This window comes from Macrotis lagotis, chromosome 5 (genome assembly GCF_037893015.1).
Source record: "Macrotis lagotis isolate mMagLag1 chromosome 5, bilby.v1.9.chrom.fasta, whole genome shotgun sequence".
NCBI lineage: Eukaryota > Metazoa > Chordata > Mammalia > Peramelemorphia > Peramelidae > Macrotis > Macrotis lagotis.
In genome coordinates, this window is record NC_133662.1 from 172171718 (window position 1) to 172187937 (window position 16220).

At 37.5% G+C, this 16220-nt stretch overlaps 2 long non-coding RNA genes across 3 annotated transcripts in view; one reads left to right on the plus strand and one right to left on the minus strand.

Annotated features, from left to right (window-relative positions):
- LOC141489968 (uncharacterized) overlaps nucleotides 1–9803 on the minus strand; it is a 209365-nt gene extending 199562 nt beyond the window's left edge. For both annotated transcript variants that reach the window (XR_012469033.1, XR_012469034.1), the window contains exons 1-2: nucleotides 9399–9803; nucleotides 6396–6431 (exon numbers count right to left, since the gene is read on the minus strand). This is a non-coding gene — a long non-coding RNA (uncharacterized LOC141489968). The remainder of the gene's footprint in view (nucleotides 1–6395; nucleotides 6432–9398) is intronic.
- LOC141489969 (uncharacterized) lies at nucleotides 9679–15972 on the plus strand. Its single transcript, XR_012469035.1, has 3 exons — nucleotides 9679–9819; nucleotides 10196–10276; nucleotides 15895–15972. It is a non-coding gene; the product is annotated as an uncharacterized LOC141489969 (long non-coding RNA).
- The last annotated feature ends 248 nt before the right edge of the window (nucleotides 15973–16220 follow it).

Below are 16220 nucleotides of genomic sequence, written 5' to 3' on the forward strand. Positions count from 1 at the left end.
AATTCAATCAGTATAGCTTTTGAGAAACTATTATGTCCTCCATGATATAATGAAGCATCTGACTAGGATCTTAATGTAGAGAGACATAGGTTAAAACATAACATAAAGTATTATAAGATTTTGGAACAGTTAAATCTCTTCCCTGGAGACTGTTGGAAGAAATATTTATTGATATAAAATTGTACAGGAATAAGTAGGTTTTGAAAAAAGAAAATTATCTGGTTGAATTTTTATCATCTCCTTCAGGCCTACAATAATAATATGCTAATTGATGAACTAATATAAAAGTTATGAGACAGGAATTGAACCCAGATCTTCTTGAATCCAAAGCCAATTCTCCAATCACTAAAGTCCAATGCTTTTCTGAAACATTTTGAAAATTAACATGACCAAAACGTTACTATAAATCCATGTGATTTCCAGATATCAGAATTTATGCACATGAGCCTTTGTCCCATTTGAAGCAGATAACACATTCTTATTTTAACAATGTTGCCATAACTCAAAATAATTCTGGAATTTCTCTTTTGGAACTGTAATAAGAGCCTACACCACATTTTTTTAAATCCAATGGTAGTTCATTTTTTAATGTTTTAATTTTTGGAAACCATGAAGTTATTCCTAGCCAAATATTACAAATAAAACGAGTGATCAAGGTGGCTAGTGATACTACTCAGGGAAAAGAAGGCGCAGAGGTAAAGAAAAAAATATAAGAAAAACAATCCTTCCCTTGACATTCTAAATCCTTTCAAGAACTAGAAAGATTAAATGTGACTGAGGTTATTAGAGAGATTTGATGCACCAAGATTACAAGAAATTATTTTAGAAATCCTATGGTGAACAAAACTTGGTCAGAATAAGTAGGAAAAGAAATTCTATTAAAAATAACTTTATAAAGATTCAAAGATTTGGAAAATCCACCTACAAAGACAAAGAGACTACAAACTAGTCTTTACAGTAATTAATGATCAGAGTGATACTAAATGCTTACAATTGGACTTTTTTTCATATTCTAAAATGCCCAAACTATTGAAATTATTTATCCTATGTCAAGTCAATCAAGAACACTAACATCTTATTTTGTAGGTCTAGAAAAATGTATAGTAAAGTTCATCTGGAACAACAAAATGTCAATAATTTCAGGGGAAATAATTTTTTAAATGGGAAGTAGGTGAAGCTAACTATATTTGGCCTTATTCTACAAAGCATAGTCATCTGTTTGGTATTGGCTAAAAAAATAGAAATTGTTGATCAGTGTTAACTTAAGTAAACAATGTAGAGAAGCAATTAGAGTCCAATTACTAGGAAAAAGACTTGTCAGGTAAATTAGAAAGGAGTCTGGAAGAAATTGGGTTTTATCCAACATCTCTCACCATATATACCACAATAAACTCCAAATGGAGATATAAAAGGTTATACCATAAACAAATTAGAAATTCTACACTGAATACATGAATCATAAGTCATTTGGAAAAGGAGGTAGAAGGCATTTTAGGCAGAGGAAATGATACAAATGATAAGCTCAGATGCAAGACCCCATGAAAAGGATGGCTGTCTAAAGTGCATCAACGAGGGTGTAACAGTAGATGAGAAGGACAGGATAGGAGACAAAACAGTTGGTGCGGGAACTTAGTCCATAATTAAGATTTTGGATCTGATTCAAGGGACAGTGAGGAGCCACTACAAGTTTTAAAGAATGGAACTGACATGGTTGAACAATCTTTATTGAAGAGGATTCTTAATGCCTGAAGATACCTTGCATCTTTCATTTTCAAGTTTGATTTAAAAAAAAATGTGACTTATTTTAGCTGTTTCATTACTATTCCTTTTAGTTCACCAATTATAAAAATTTTTGATTGAAGTATCAACAATATTGGAATAAAAGATTCAATGCACTGTCCTTTTCCTCTGCTCATTATTGTCAATGTCCATTGTGCTGGCCAGACCCTATGTGGGCAGATGGGCACCAAGGTAGAAAGCAGGATCTGTACAGAAGCCTGTCAAGCGGTACAATCAATTACTTTACTTAAGTGCAATTACCGTGAAAGTCAGTACTACCAAACATTTAGTTGCCTCTTAGCTCTTCTCTTTGCTTCTTCCTAGGGAGCCTCCGGATGGATGGGCACTTTTCGATAGTCTCCCTACAGTAAAAGGCTATTAGTGGGATTGTAAGATGGACCAAGTTACAGCAAAGTGCACGTTAACTTCTATGGAAGACATGGAGTTTTCTAATGGAATTACATTAGGGGAGTAGTCTTAGAGGAGCACTTGGTCCGTGCTCAACAATATCAGAATGAGAGACCTTGAACTCAATTATACAGGCCCCTGACTTTCTGGGTCACAAAGGGCCGAGGAAACTGTGCAAGAAAGCTGATTCTCCAAGTAAAAGGAAAATCTTAGATCCCTTATCTCCGAATTCTCTGGTCAAATAAGGAATAACAGAAGAAAGGGTTTAAATAGGAAAGATTATTATACATAGGACTCATCATCTTAAAAGCAGGTATGGGGTATGTGTATGCTAGATATTAGTCTAAAGGGAGGACAAAATGCTATCTCTCTCAATAGAGTTAAAAGGAAAATAAATAAAAAGGGCCCAGATATTCTTTTATCTCACTAGAAAATTATAGTCCAGAGTCTAGTGGAAAGAAATTGCCTACCATAAATATGTGTGTGTTTCTCTCTCTCTCTCTCTCTCTCTCTCTCTCTCTCTCTCTCTCTCTCTCTCTCTCTCTCTCTCTCTCATTATTTGGGGGCATTTTGGTGACTCAGAAGATGGGGCTGGAGTCAGGAGTTATCTTTTTAAGTTCAAATCTAGCCTTGGACATTTATTTAACTATGTGACATTGGGCAAGTCATTTAACTCCTTTTTACTCAGTTTCTTCATCTATAAAATGAGCTGAAAAAGAAATGGCCAACCACTCCAATCTCTTTGCCAAGAAAATTCTTAAAGAGGTCACGAAGAATTGGATATGACTGAAAAAATGACTGAACATCAAACCATTAATTAGTAAACACATGCTTTCTATTTCTAAAGCATTAAGTCTAACCTCATGCAAACATAATAAGACATGGGACTAAAGCACATACTAGTAAAAATGTAACAAGAAATTTTCTCCATCTTCTGCCCCCTCCAATAAAAAGTATATATACAATATATTTTTGAGTTTAACCTGCATTATTAGCATTTCACTATCATTTTCTTAAGAGTAACAACAATAAACAAAATAATAAATCAAGACCTAATTTGCAGAGTTTGAAGATTTCCAAGGTGTAAGTAAATGCTCCACTGAAAATTTGACAATTGACTTTTTTTTTGAGAGTCAGTTCAAGGTGGCTTTACAGAACCCCTGACTTGAAGGATAATATTGCTATTAGTTGTTTTCTTGATAACTCGTGGTCAGGAGAGGCATCATGTAAACCCAAAATACCTTGGTTTTAACATGTAGAGTTCAAAAGAGAGGTACTGAGAAAAAGGTGGGGGAAACTATTTCATTAGGTTTATAGCAATAATTTCCTCCTAGGCAGGCATTTCCTGGGAGTTAATGACAAGCTGGGTTAACTTCTGCATCTAGTCATTAAGTGTGAGAATTGCCCTCCCCAGCAGCCATGATTGCTTAATTAAACACTTAAAAGCATAATAAGTAGAATAAATAGCACATGCTCCCTCAAATGGGCAGTCAAGTTAGAGAAGAGGAGATGGAACGTGGAATTGGCTTAATGGACAGAAACATTTCAAACCTGAATCAGTGTCAACTGATACCCTACTCAAAAAAAAAAGTACTAAATAAATATGGGGTGGGGGAGACCAAACTTTCATCAATATTGATATGGGTCACAACACTCAAAGGTTATCTAGTTCAACTTTCTTCACTTGCCCGAAGGGTGGGTTGAGTATGGAGTAAGGATATTAAAAATATTTGGGGGATTTCTCCCAGATGGGGACCTACCAAAACCAATAACCCTGCTGTCTCATTAGGAAATCTACTCTTTGTCTGAGGACTCCCACATGGACAGTAGCATTTCATTTTCCTTCAATCCAGGTGGTATTCTTCAATTATTTAGTCATGTCATGACCCCATGGACCATTCTATCCAAGTCCTTCTATTCTTCACTATGTCTGTACATACTCATGTTGGTTACTTCCATCTCAACATAGGTAATTGCTACCATTTCAGAGAATACAAGTCCCCTACAACAACCCAAGCATAACTGAAGTTTTCAGAAATCAATATACATGAATATTATATTAAAAGCACCTTGCAGGACTATGTAAATATCAGCTATGATCACAACATTATTATTCCTATATGAATCTGGGAACCACCTTGCCACCCTATATTCCTCAGGATCATCCTATTGCTGACCCAGATCTCTGAAGCACACAAATAGAAGCTTCAAAGTAACATCCAATACTTTTTACATCCTACCAATGATATTTTCTGATCCCTATACTTACTAGTCTTCTCCCAATCTCCCCCCAAAGTGCTTTTCATTTACTTTGCATATATTTTGATTTATTTATATGTGTATATGTTTCTTTCCAAAAAAGAATGTGAACTCCTTGTTAAATGTAAGGATTGTTGATTTGTTTGGTTGGTTTCTGTAGCCCCACGGTTTATCATAGGGCTCATCACACTACTATCATATAGTAGTGATTTAATAAATTATTTTTGACTGATCTTATGGACTGACCTGGGTACATGTTCCATATGGACATGTTAAGTCAAGTTTTGGGGGGATATTTGAGTCTTGATTAACATTTCAAATTGACTGATGGGGCTGATGCTACAAGGAAAAGATGCTAGGAATTCAACAACTCTAAGGGAGAGAATTAGAAACTTTAAGTATATGGCTAGTCAAACTGCCTCATTACAGTATCCATTCGTCTGGAGTGCTGGGTCAAGAATCAGGAAGGTCTGGGCTCAATCCCACCTAAGATACTATTGGGATGTTTGTTGATGGGTTCAATTTCCTCATCTCTAAAATGGGATAGTTTAGAATAATACTACTTCTCTTTTTACCTCACAGGGCTATTTATAAGTTTCAAATGAGATAGTGCTTTGCAGATCTAAAGCAGTACACAAATATCATTTATTTTCAAAGAAGAACATGCTTTGGGAATAAATTGATTGAGAAACTAGTGATTTTTATCACCACTAAAGGACACTGGCCAAAGAAAATTTAAAGGGGAAGATGATTTTGAGATATAGGATTAATTGTACTTTAACTGCAGGTATTACAATAAACATCAACCAATCAATATTTTTATTAAGCTCCTATGTTGCCCCAGGTGGGAGGCTAAGTGGAGTAGAGTTCTAGGACTGGAGTCAGTCATGGAGTTCTTTGTCTGGTCTCAGACACTAGCAGTGTGACCCTGGGTAAGTCTCTTAATCTTATTTGCCTTGGTCTCCTCATCTGTAAAATGAGCTGAAGAAGAAAATGGGAAACCACTCCAGTATCTTAACCAAGAAAATTCCAAAAGGGATCATTAAGAGTCAGATACAACTGAAAAATGAGTAAACAACAACAGATATGCAGGCACATATTAAGAGCTTTATTTTGTAATAATGTGTAATAATTTGGTATTGGGAAAGCTAGGTAGTACTGTGGATAGAGCACTGGTTTTTGGAGGTCAAATCCAGCCTCTGACATTTATCACTTGTGTGTGACCTTGGGCAAGTCACTTAACCTTGACTGCCCCCACATCCAGGGCTGTCTCCAGTTGTCCTGATTCATATCTGGCCACTGGACCCAGATGCCTCTGGAGGAGAAAATGAGGCTGGTGACAGCACAACTCCCCCTCACTCAAATCCAATTCACGTGCTTGTCACAGCATCACCTCCTTGATGTGGTGTTCTCCTTCAAAAATGAAGGACAAATATTATTAATGTGGCATGTGATTGAATGGCATTTTTACTTTTATTTTAAATGTCTAGAGATAAAGCAGCAAGAAATCTCCTCATAATGTTCATTATATTTAATTTATAAGGAGGAAAAAAACTCTACACAGACCAACCCTGAGAGGTTAAGTGACTTTACTTGCCCTTGGTCATATGTGATATGTCAAGTGTCAGAGGCAGGATCCAAACCTAACACTTGATGCCATACTGCTTATCAATAAAGCTATCAATATAAAAGTGCTTCCCTGTAGATTAGAACAGTTAATAACCATTTTTTGGTACCTTGGTAATTCAATCCCTTGAGGCATAATCCACCATCAACCTCCCCAAAAATGAATTCTGCAGTGAATACTGTTATAATGAAGTTCCAGGGTATTTTTTAAAAGAAATATTTAATCAGTAATTCTGTACAGGGTTTGGGGGGGGAGAGAATATGCTATTAAAAGCAGCCAAGAAGGTGACTGACATACTATTTCAAAGGATGAGTTTACTTACATAAGATGATATCTCCTCATTGTGACTATTTATGAACTGAGAAGAAACAACAAAGAAACTTAGTTAGATATCCCCATCTTTACCTGATTGACCCCTGTCTCTATCTGAGTTTTTCTGAGATCTGAAACTCGCCTAGGTTCTTAAGAACCTCATAGTTAACTAAAGTGGGCATTAGGAGTTGGTTTTTCTGTGCTGGAATTTATTATTACAAAATTTTGCTCTGCAAAAAATGGAGTTATTGTTAAGCTGATAATTTTTAATTGCCAGTCAGCATTTAATATGAAATAAGCTACTTGTTACCTTTCAGTAAAATACTTTTATGAGGCAAAGTGAAAATATAGTACACAATCTTAGATGTGAATTTTCTGAGACTCCGTGTCTATTCAGCATTTTTCTTCATCCCATTTGTATTGGATTATCTGCTGCTTCCACAAGAAGCAAAAAAGTATGTATGTATGTTTATATATGTGCACATAGACACACATGTCCTTATATGTGCATTTATACATGGTTGATATATGAATTATTGTATACATATCTCAGCAAGGTAATCCGATGCATGTATACACATGCATATATATGTAAGGGTGTATCTATCAACAGGGTAATAAATATACAAACCCATCTATTTCATATGTATGTTCACAGATATATACATACATGCATTCATAATGTATTTTGTGCTATATATATTATATATATATATATATTATATATATAACTGATGTTTACTATCAGAAGCTACCATATAGGATATTATTATATAATCAAAAGTAACTTCATTTCAATGAGGTTCCCCTCTCACAATAAAGTGGCAGATAGAGGTGGTAGCTTTAACCTAAAGAAGGGCAAACAGTTATCAGATTCAGTGGAAGTCCCTCCAGGGAAAACTTGGTTTTGCTAAGAAATGGGCCTGAATATGGAAGGTGATTTGTTTCTTGCAGCCTGTTCTGAACTAATTCCCAGAATGGCATAAAGGGGTGCCAATGTGAACTGGAGACAAAATGTGCTTCTCTCCATTTGAAATCACACTGCTAACAATAGCAACCCAAATAGCTTGGATTTTTATTGTTGCTTCCTTCTAATGAGTTCCAAGGATTTCCTACCAATGATCTCATTTACTTTTGCACATGTGAGCTTAATCTTGTACTTGGCCAAGGAATTGCATATTCTTTGCAAATAAGAGAAGAGACCTCCCTCTGTTCCCCTCTCTATGACCAGCCCTGTGTGCTGGCAAAGCAGAAAAAACTGCTGTCCCCAGGAGTCACATTCCTGGCTGTACAAAATTGCCAAGGGCAAACCCCATTCCCTGCCCTTGTCCCTGACTGTATCCTCCTCTCCTGCCCTCACCCCAGACAACAATGCTATAGCAACACTGGGACTTCAGGAGGCACTGTTCCATTTGGGGATAACGGCTGGAAATGGAAAATCCCCTGCTCCAGCTACTCATATTTTTATGCTCTCTCTATTTCTGGAGTCTGATTAACAGAAAATTCCGGCATATCACACTCACATAGAGAAATAGACAGAGAGAGACACATTATGGACGCAGAGAATAGCCAAGCACATGGGCAGAGGGTAGGTAAGGACATGCTAAACAAAATCTGAAGGCAAGGGCAGAAATTCACTTTAAGAGATGGGTAGTGAGCAGTTTCTCTCTCTCTCTCTCTCTCTCTCTCTCTCTCTCTCTCTCTCTCTCTCTCTCTCTCTCTCTCCCTCCCCTCCCCCATCTCTGTTTCTGTCTCTGTTCTCTCTCTTCTCCCTCTTTCTCCACTCTCTCTCTCAAAACACAAATACACACACACACACACACATACACACACAAACACACACAATGGTGTCACTCAGATTGCACAGTTGTATATTCAGAGCTAGCAAGGAAAAAACAGGAAGTTTCAAGAGACAAGTCAGTCCTATGAAATTCCCAGCTCTAGGAATTGGGGCCATTTGAACCTCTGAACTTTTGTAGCTTTCCAAATCGGTCTCAAACTCAGCAGCTACTTAGATTTATTCGCCACCAGGGCACACTTCCCTTTTCTAGCCAGATTCCAATGTGTTGAGGAATGGGGGAATGGAGAGTGACATTTTGCAGTTACCAAAAATGCTCTCAGATTTGGCATTCAACATTATCAAAATTTCAGCAAACAGCTGGAAAAGATTGACAGTCAGACAGATAAATAGATAAAAGGCCATGTATGACTAGAAACTATTTGTTGATTTATTGATTATAGTCCCTTGATGATAGATAGATGACAGGGATAGAAAGGTGATAGTACTAGATAATAAATATAGATGACCATGTTTGTCCTTCCTTCTCGAAGAAGACCATGACATCAGGCAAGGTGATGGCATGACAAGAATATAAATTAAATTTGAGTGAGGGGGTGCTGTGCTAAGTCACCAGCCTCACTTTCTCCTCCAAAATCATGAGTCCAGTGACCAGATATAAATCAGGACATCTGGAGATGGTCAGGATGCGAGACAATTGGGGTTAAGTGACTTGCCCAAGGTCCCATAGCTAGTAAGTGGCAACTATCTGAGACTGGCTTCGAACCCCTATCCTCCTGAGTCCAAGACCAGTGCTCCATCCACTGCACCATCCAGCTTCCCAGGATAGATGATATCAATAGAATAGAGATGGTAGATAATGGAAATTGATAGAGATAGAAACAGAGATAGATGTTATCTAATATAATTAAATGTTTTATTTACATTAGATAGATAACATATTCCTAAATATTCATATACACAATACATACACAGATATAGAGAGATATATACACACATATATAGTTAGGTAAATATATACACATATAGAGATATCTCTCTCTCTCTCTCTCTCTCTACATATATATATATATATGTGTGTGTGTGTGTGTGTGTGTGTGTGTGTGTGTATCTATTTATATCTTTTATGTATAATTATATGTATGTAGCTATATCTATCTATTTATCTATCTATCTATATATGTATACACACATATTTATTGGAGTCATAAATACCTGTATTTCACTCTGACCTTGGACACACACTAGCTGCAATCTGGGTAAGGCAAGTCACTTAACCTCTCATTCAGTGCCCACTAAGTTAGAGATCGTTGATCATAAGTTAGAGGTTGTTGATGGAAGGAGTTTTCAAACCAGGTGCTCCCTTACACTGATAAAATCATAGTTTAAAAAAAATCACACTTTTTAAAAAAGTTCTGAAGAGAGTTTCTCAATAATAGTTTGGGCCTCAGACCTCAATGCTCTTTTTCTCAACCTTCCCATTGCCTTTCAGAGGAAATAACTGTCACATCTCCCAGTCTGAAACGGCCTAATTCATGACTCTCAAGTTTGGACAGTGATTTCAACGGTGATATACAAGGGAACGGAACGTCAACAGCCAAACACACAGGCAGAGAAAATATCTATTATCATCACTGTAATTTTCATTTGTGTATATGTAAAATATATTTACTTCCCGGGAAAGGAAAATAACAACCTCGTAGATTTTTTATGTGACTCCGCTACAGCTTGAATAGCTAGGCTGACAATCAATTTGTAAAAAATGTGCTCGTAATAGACAACAGCTATCTCTAGCAGTTGTTGGGAAGCAATCCCCAGCCACGGTTTGAAAATCCCATAATAAACTAAACGCCAAGAGCCCCAAACTTGCTTCCCCCCGTGTGGACGCTGCTTGGCAGGATTTACCCTGTCACTTTCTGAACAGACTGTATGAAAGAGATGTCTTGCCTGTTTCTGCTGGTTATCATTCTTTTTTTTTTCTTTTTTCTTTCTTTTTTTTTTCTCCCCAAAAGCCGTCTCAGAAAAGACCATAAGTTTGTGACAGAGTGAATTTGTGATCTTCTCCAATCATCTGGGCTGTTTGCAAAACTTCAGTAGGTGGCAGCGTTTTGTTGATAAATGTTTTGTTAGCCAAGTGATCTCATTTAGTGCAACTGTTGCAATATTAATAAACTGAACTTATGATCGTGTTTGCCAGGACTGAAAAAATATAGTCCTCCTATTCTGCGGGTCTCTTATCTGAACTGACACCAGTCTTCATTGTATTAGAGATTAGTGGGTGGGGAAGGGGCGGGGAAGCTGTGTTTAGAAGTGTGCCCTTATAAAGGCTGAAGAGGAGAAAAGTGACAGCAAGAGAGCTTGGGGATGGGGGAAGGAATACGGCTAACTGAAGGACAAGGAACCAGAAAGCAAGGAGGGAAGACCTAGCTAGCCTCGGCTCCCCAGCAATGGAAGCCAGGCTGGAACCCACAAAATCCCTTGAAGGGATTCAGAACAAGGCAGGCTCCAGGGGCTCACTCCTGTCCTCCATTCATATTCTGAGTGGTCAGTTCCTTTGGTGCTATCTCTTGACTTGAGAGGTGGTGGACTATAGACTTAGAATCAAGATATTTTTAAAGACATGACCAATGTGAGAATCCCCTGACGTATGTGTTTGGTCCCTTGCTAAAGTTCTTGTAAGACCAGAAGTTTCTGGTTGGTTCCTTGGTCTTAGTCTCTTCAGCTATAGCACCTAAGTCCCTGGAAGTCATTCAAGTCAAAGGACCATTCTCAATGCATGCTGCCTTAAGTGAAGAAAGTCCATTTGGTACCCACAAGAAGATCATGGGAGCTCCCTGTTTGAGCCTTTTTACCTACATTTAAGGGTCTCCATAGTCTGACTTTATTTAATATTGACATTTACCTTTTGTTTTTGTTTTTCTTTATGTTTTTTGTAAGGCATTGGGGTTAAGTGACTTGCCCAAGATCACACAATTAAATAATGATGAATTTTTGAGTTCACATTTGAACTCAGGTCCTCCTGACTCCAAGGCCAGTGCCCTATCCGTGGCATCTCCCCACACTCCCAGCTGGCCCTTGTTTTTATTTTTAAACTATGCCCTGTAGGAAGACCACATTCAACTCTCTCACAAATATGCTTTATGTTTTTCAACTATACTGCCTTTGCTCAATGACTATTACTGGTACAGGAGATACTCTCCTCTATGACTTGCAAGAGCCTATTAAGTATGCCATAGTACAAAGAAATATGAATTAGATTTACATTTCAAGTCAGGAAAAAGCTCCCTTAAAATGAAAGCTATTTCGGGGTGGCTAGGTGGTGCAGTGGATAAAGCCCCGGCCCTGGATTCACGAGTAACTAGGTTCAAATCTGGTCTCAGACACTTAATCATTACCTAGCTGTGTGGCCTTGGGCAAGCCACTTAACCCCATTGCCTTGCAAAAAAAAATGAAAGCTATTTGAAAGTGAATTGGGTTATTTCAGTAGGTGGTGATGATGGTGATGATAGCGTTGGTAAGAATAGCTCTAGTTGTAATAGTAATAATAGCATAGTAGTTATTAATATTATTAAAATAGTATAAATTATAAATAAAACTATTATTATTAACTAATTAATAATAATAATAATAACAATATCCATCAACTCATTCAATGTTCAGTAAACTCCCAAATAAGAGCTCTTTGAAAATAGAGGGGGGGGCAGCTAGGTGGCGCAGTGGATAGAGCACTGGCCCTGGAGTCAAGAAGACCTGAGTTCAAATCTGACCTTCGACACTTAATAATTACCTAGCTGTGTGACCTTGAGCAAGAAACTTAACCCCATTGACTTGCAAAAACCTAAAAAAATAAAAGCAAAATAGAGTGAGGGGCGGCTAGGTGGTGTAGTAGATAAAGTACCCAGCCCTGGAGTCAGGAGTACCTGAGTTCAAATCCGGTCTCAGACACTTAATAATTACCTAGCTGTGTGGCCTTGGGCAAGCCACTTAACCCCATTTGCCTTGCAAAAACCTAAAAAAAAAAGGTAGAGTGAGCTGCTTCAGAAGTAATGTTAATTATAATTCTTTTAAATAAGTGCATTGCAAAGTACTTTACTTACATAATCTATCACTCAGTCAACAAACATTTATTTACACCATATATTATTTGCCAGACATTGTGCAAATTGTCAGAGATGGAAAAACAAATCAATCAAGTAAGCATTTATTAAATGTCTGCATTGTGCCAGACCCTGTGCCAGGGGCTGGGGATTTGAGTGGAAAAGAAAAAAAGGAAATGAAAAGAAACAAATCCCTACTTTCAAAGGACTTCAATTCTAATAAGGGAAACAAAAAAAATCCAATGAATAAACACAAAATAGTGAAACATAGGACAGCTAGATGGCACAGGAGATAGAATGCCAGCCTGGAGTCAAGAAAATTCATCTTCCTGAATTCAAATCTGAACTCAGGTGCTTACTAACCATATGATCCTGGGCAAGTCATTTGGCCCTGTTTACCTCAGTACCCTCATTTGTAAAATGAACTGGAGAAGGAAATGTTGCAAACCATTCTAGTTACTTTGCCAAGAAAACCCAAAAAAGGGTCATGAAGAGTCAGAGACACCTGAGCCAATTGAACAACAATGAAGGTTTAGATCCAATATACCCAAAATGAAGATTCTATAAGCTTAATAGAGGTGAGGTTGATTGAATGAATCTCTGCTCTCTAAGCTCTGTTCTGCTGTTAGCAGTCTTTGAGTCTAAGTCAGCATTTAGGGCAGAGTAGCTATTTTCCCAGGATTTGTCACAAATTAGTTTAGTGACTTGTGGGCAATTAAATTGGGCAATGTACAGAGCATTGTTCTTGGGGTCAGGAAGACTCATATTCATGAGTTCAAATCCGGCCTCAGACTTACTAGTTGTGTGATCACTTAGTTCAGTTTTTCTCAATTCCTCATTTGTAAAATGAGCTAAAGAAAGAACTGACAAAAACCACTCCACAGAACTGCAAAGAAAACCCCCAAATCAGGTGACAGAGTTGGACACGAGTCAAAAAATGTAATGACAAAATTAAAGGCATGAAGGGCAAAGGTCATCTACTTCATTCCAGGCCATTGCTGGTCAACTTTTGTCTTGCCACTGGACTGTGATGACTGGAAAAGAAAGTGAGAATGAGGGTTAAGTGCAACTCTGCCTCACTTAAATCCAATTCACTTCGCATGCAAGTCAAAGCATCACTCCATGATGTCATTAGTCCCCTTCAAAAAACAAAGGACAGCAACAGCTCTCCTCTAAGAGTACCCACCATTAGAAATGCCTTTATTACTGGAGCCCTTTTACCTTTCATTTTGCATCTTACCTAATGTAACATTTAGCAAATACCAATTCATTAGTCAATTCATTAGGTCAGAGTGAATTGAATCTTACTAACCCCTCCCCACATTCTACAAATAGATATATTGAGTCATGTTAACTGACTGCCCAAGGTCATATAGCCTCCTCATTAAGGACAAATCCTTATTGAGCTCTCACTATGAGACCAGCAGTTCTCTGTGCTATGGAGATTTTTGTAAAACATGGAAAAGATGAAAACAGGGGTGAATTTGAACAATACAGCAGCTAGGATCTAATAGTTAATAATTTTGTAAGCTTTGAAAATTCATTTAACTAATTGAACCTGATTCTTTAACTGTAAAATAGACATTATTGCCTCTGCAATCTACCTCCTAAGATTATTGTGAGGTTCAAGTGAGTTGGTATGAGGAAAACACTACAAATTTTTAAGTGTCATATAAATATGAAAGATAATTTTTGATGATTGATGATGATAAGTGTAAGACAGAGACAGGGAAGGTTCTCTGGGTGGGGTTGTAATTCAAATTATTGCAATCTTTCTCAGCATCACCCCCACTCTCTTTCCCAATTGCTGAGGTACAATAAAATGATGGGATTGAAAATCAAAGCTGTCTCAGGGTCTTCTTTGGCTTTAGACAATTAACAATTCTGCTAAACCGGGGCAACAATAAAGTGAAAATAGTACTAAATTCAACGTTGTAGGAACAGAGTTCATATTTGGGTTTTGCTGTTTATTCCCTGTATATCTTTGGGCAAGACATTTAATCTCTCTGAGGGCTCAGTTTGCTCATCTGTAAAATTAGGATTGTTAGACTAAATGACCTCTGATGTCTCTTCCAGCTCTAAATCCATGATTTTATGAAAATGATGCAGTCATTGAAGCATTTCCATTTATATACCTGCCTAAAATTATTTGAGAGACATCAGCATAGAATCATAGAGTTGGAAAGGGTATATCAGGGGTCATTGAGTTGTAACAACCTCATTCCACCTTTTTCCTTTTGAATTGTAGGATTAGGAGAAGACTAGAGTTTGGTAAAATCTGGTCAATTATTAGGAGATGAGTTAAAGAGCAAGTGAACTTATGGAAGTGATGAGCCTTGGAAAGACAACAAAGTTAAGGAAAATCAAGGATCAATAGAATGAGAGGAGATGGGCAAGCTGAAGCTTGAATGGAAGGACTTGAGAGAAGCTCAAGGGGACAAAATGGCAAACAATTTGACGAGTTTCCCCATATTAATAACAATAAGAATAATAATTATTATAACAGCAATAATTGTTAGCATGTATATAGTGCCTGCCATATACCATATATTATGCTTAGCATGTACAAATATATTCTGAATTGATCCTCCCAAAACCTGCTGAGATAGGTGCAATTTAATGTACATTTTACAGATGAGGAAAGTGAGGCCAAGATTGGTTAAGTAAATTGTCCAAAGTCACTCAACTAGTAAGTGCCTGAGGCTGCTTTTTGAACTCTTGTCTTCCTGGCTTCAGACCCAATGCTCTATCTACTTCACCCCTTAGCTGCCTTATTATTCTATAATATGGCTTGGATTTGCTTATTCTATGAAGATAAGAGATAAAATGTCAAATAGAAAAGCATCAGTTTTCCAGAATTCTACTATGCATTGGATTGTGAGATGATACTACATACTACATGAGGGATGAAATCCAAAGGTCCAGAATCTTCATCTGATAACTTGCCTTATTGAACCTGAGTTGAATATAAGTTTCAAAGTTTTGTATGCTCCTTATTCCTTTATCTATTGACAGGAGTGGTTATAACACTAACATTTTGACCAGTATTTTTCCTAGAATTCCTTGACTCAGATCTATTGGGGCAACCTGGGGAAAGCTACAGAAATGCAACAGAGAGGCATATTTTTATTGTGTATTATTTATTGTTTTTGTTTATTAAATACCAAGAGTAAAAACAACAGTATAAAGAGTTGGGCATGATTTGCCTTTATGGGGCTTAACTCTATGACACAACTACTATATGAGGTCCCAGTGGGTGTATTGCTCCTCCAGACCTCCCTGTGGGTGCCTTCCTTCTATAAGTTCTCTATAAAATAGTCTTTTAGGCAACCATGGTTAGCATTCAGGCTACATGACCAGTCCATCAGAGCTGTCTTTTTTTGCAGTAAGGTTTGACATTTCAGCTTGAGAGAGAACCTCTCTATCTGGCACCTTATCTTGCCAGATAATCTTCAGAATCTTCCTAAGACAATTCAGATGGAAGCAATTGCTTCCTGGAATGGTGTTTGTAGACTGACCAGGTTTCATAGACATACAACAAAACATTCAGCATAACAGTTCTGCAAACCTTCAGTTTGGTATGCAGCCTAATATCTCTTCTCACTTTCTTTTAGAGCCTTCCAAATGCTGAGCTAGCTCTGGCAAAGAATATGCCAACCTCATCATCTATGGGGACATCTCTGCTGCCAAGGCAAGTGAACTTATCCACAGCATTAGAAATTTCTCCATTTGCTATAACCAAAAGGTTCCACATGTGGATGGAACTATGCTGGTTGGTGGAATTCTATTTTCTTGTTGTTGATTGTTAGACCTAAACTCATACCTTAGTATCAATTGTGAAACATGGGAAATGTTGGCACAGGACTGTCTGACATAGCCTACATCAAAGAAGGCAACACACTCTATGAGCAAAGCAGAATCACAACTGCACAAATGAAAT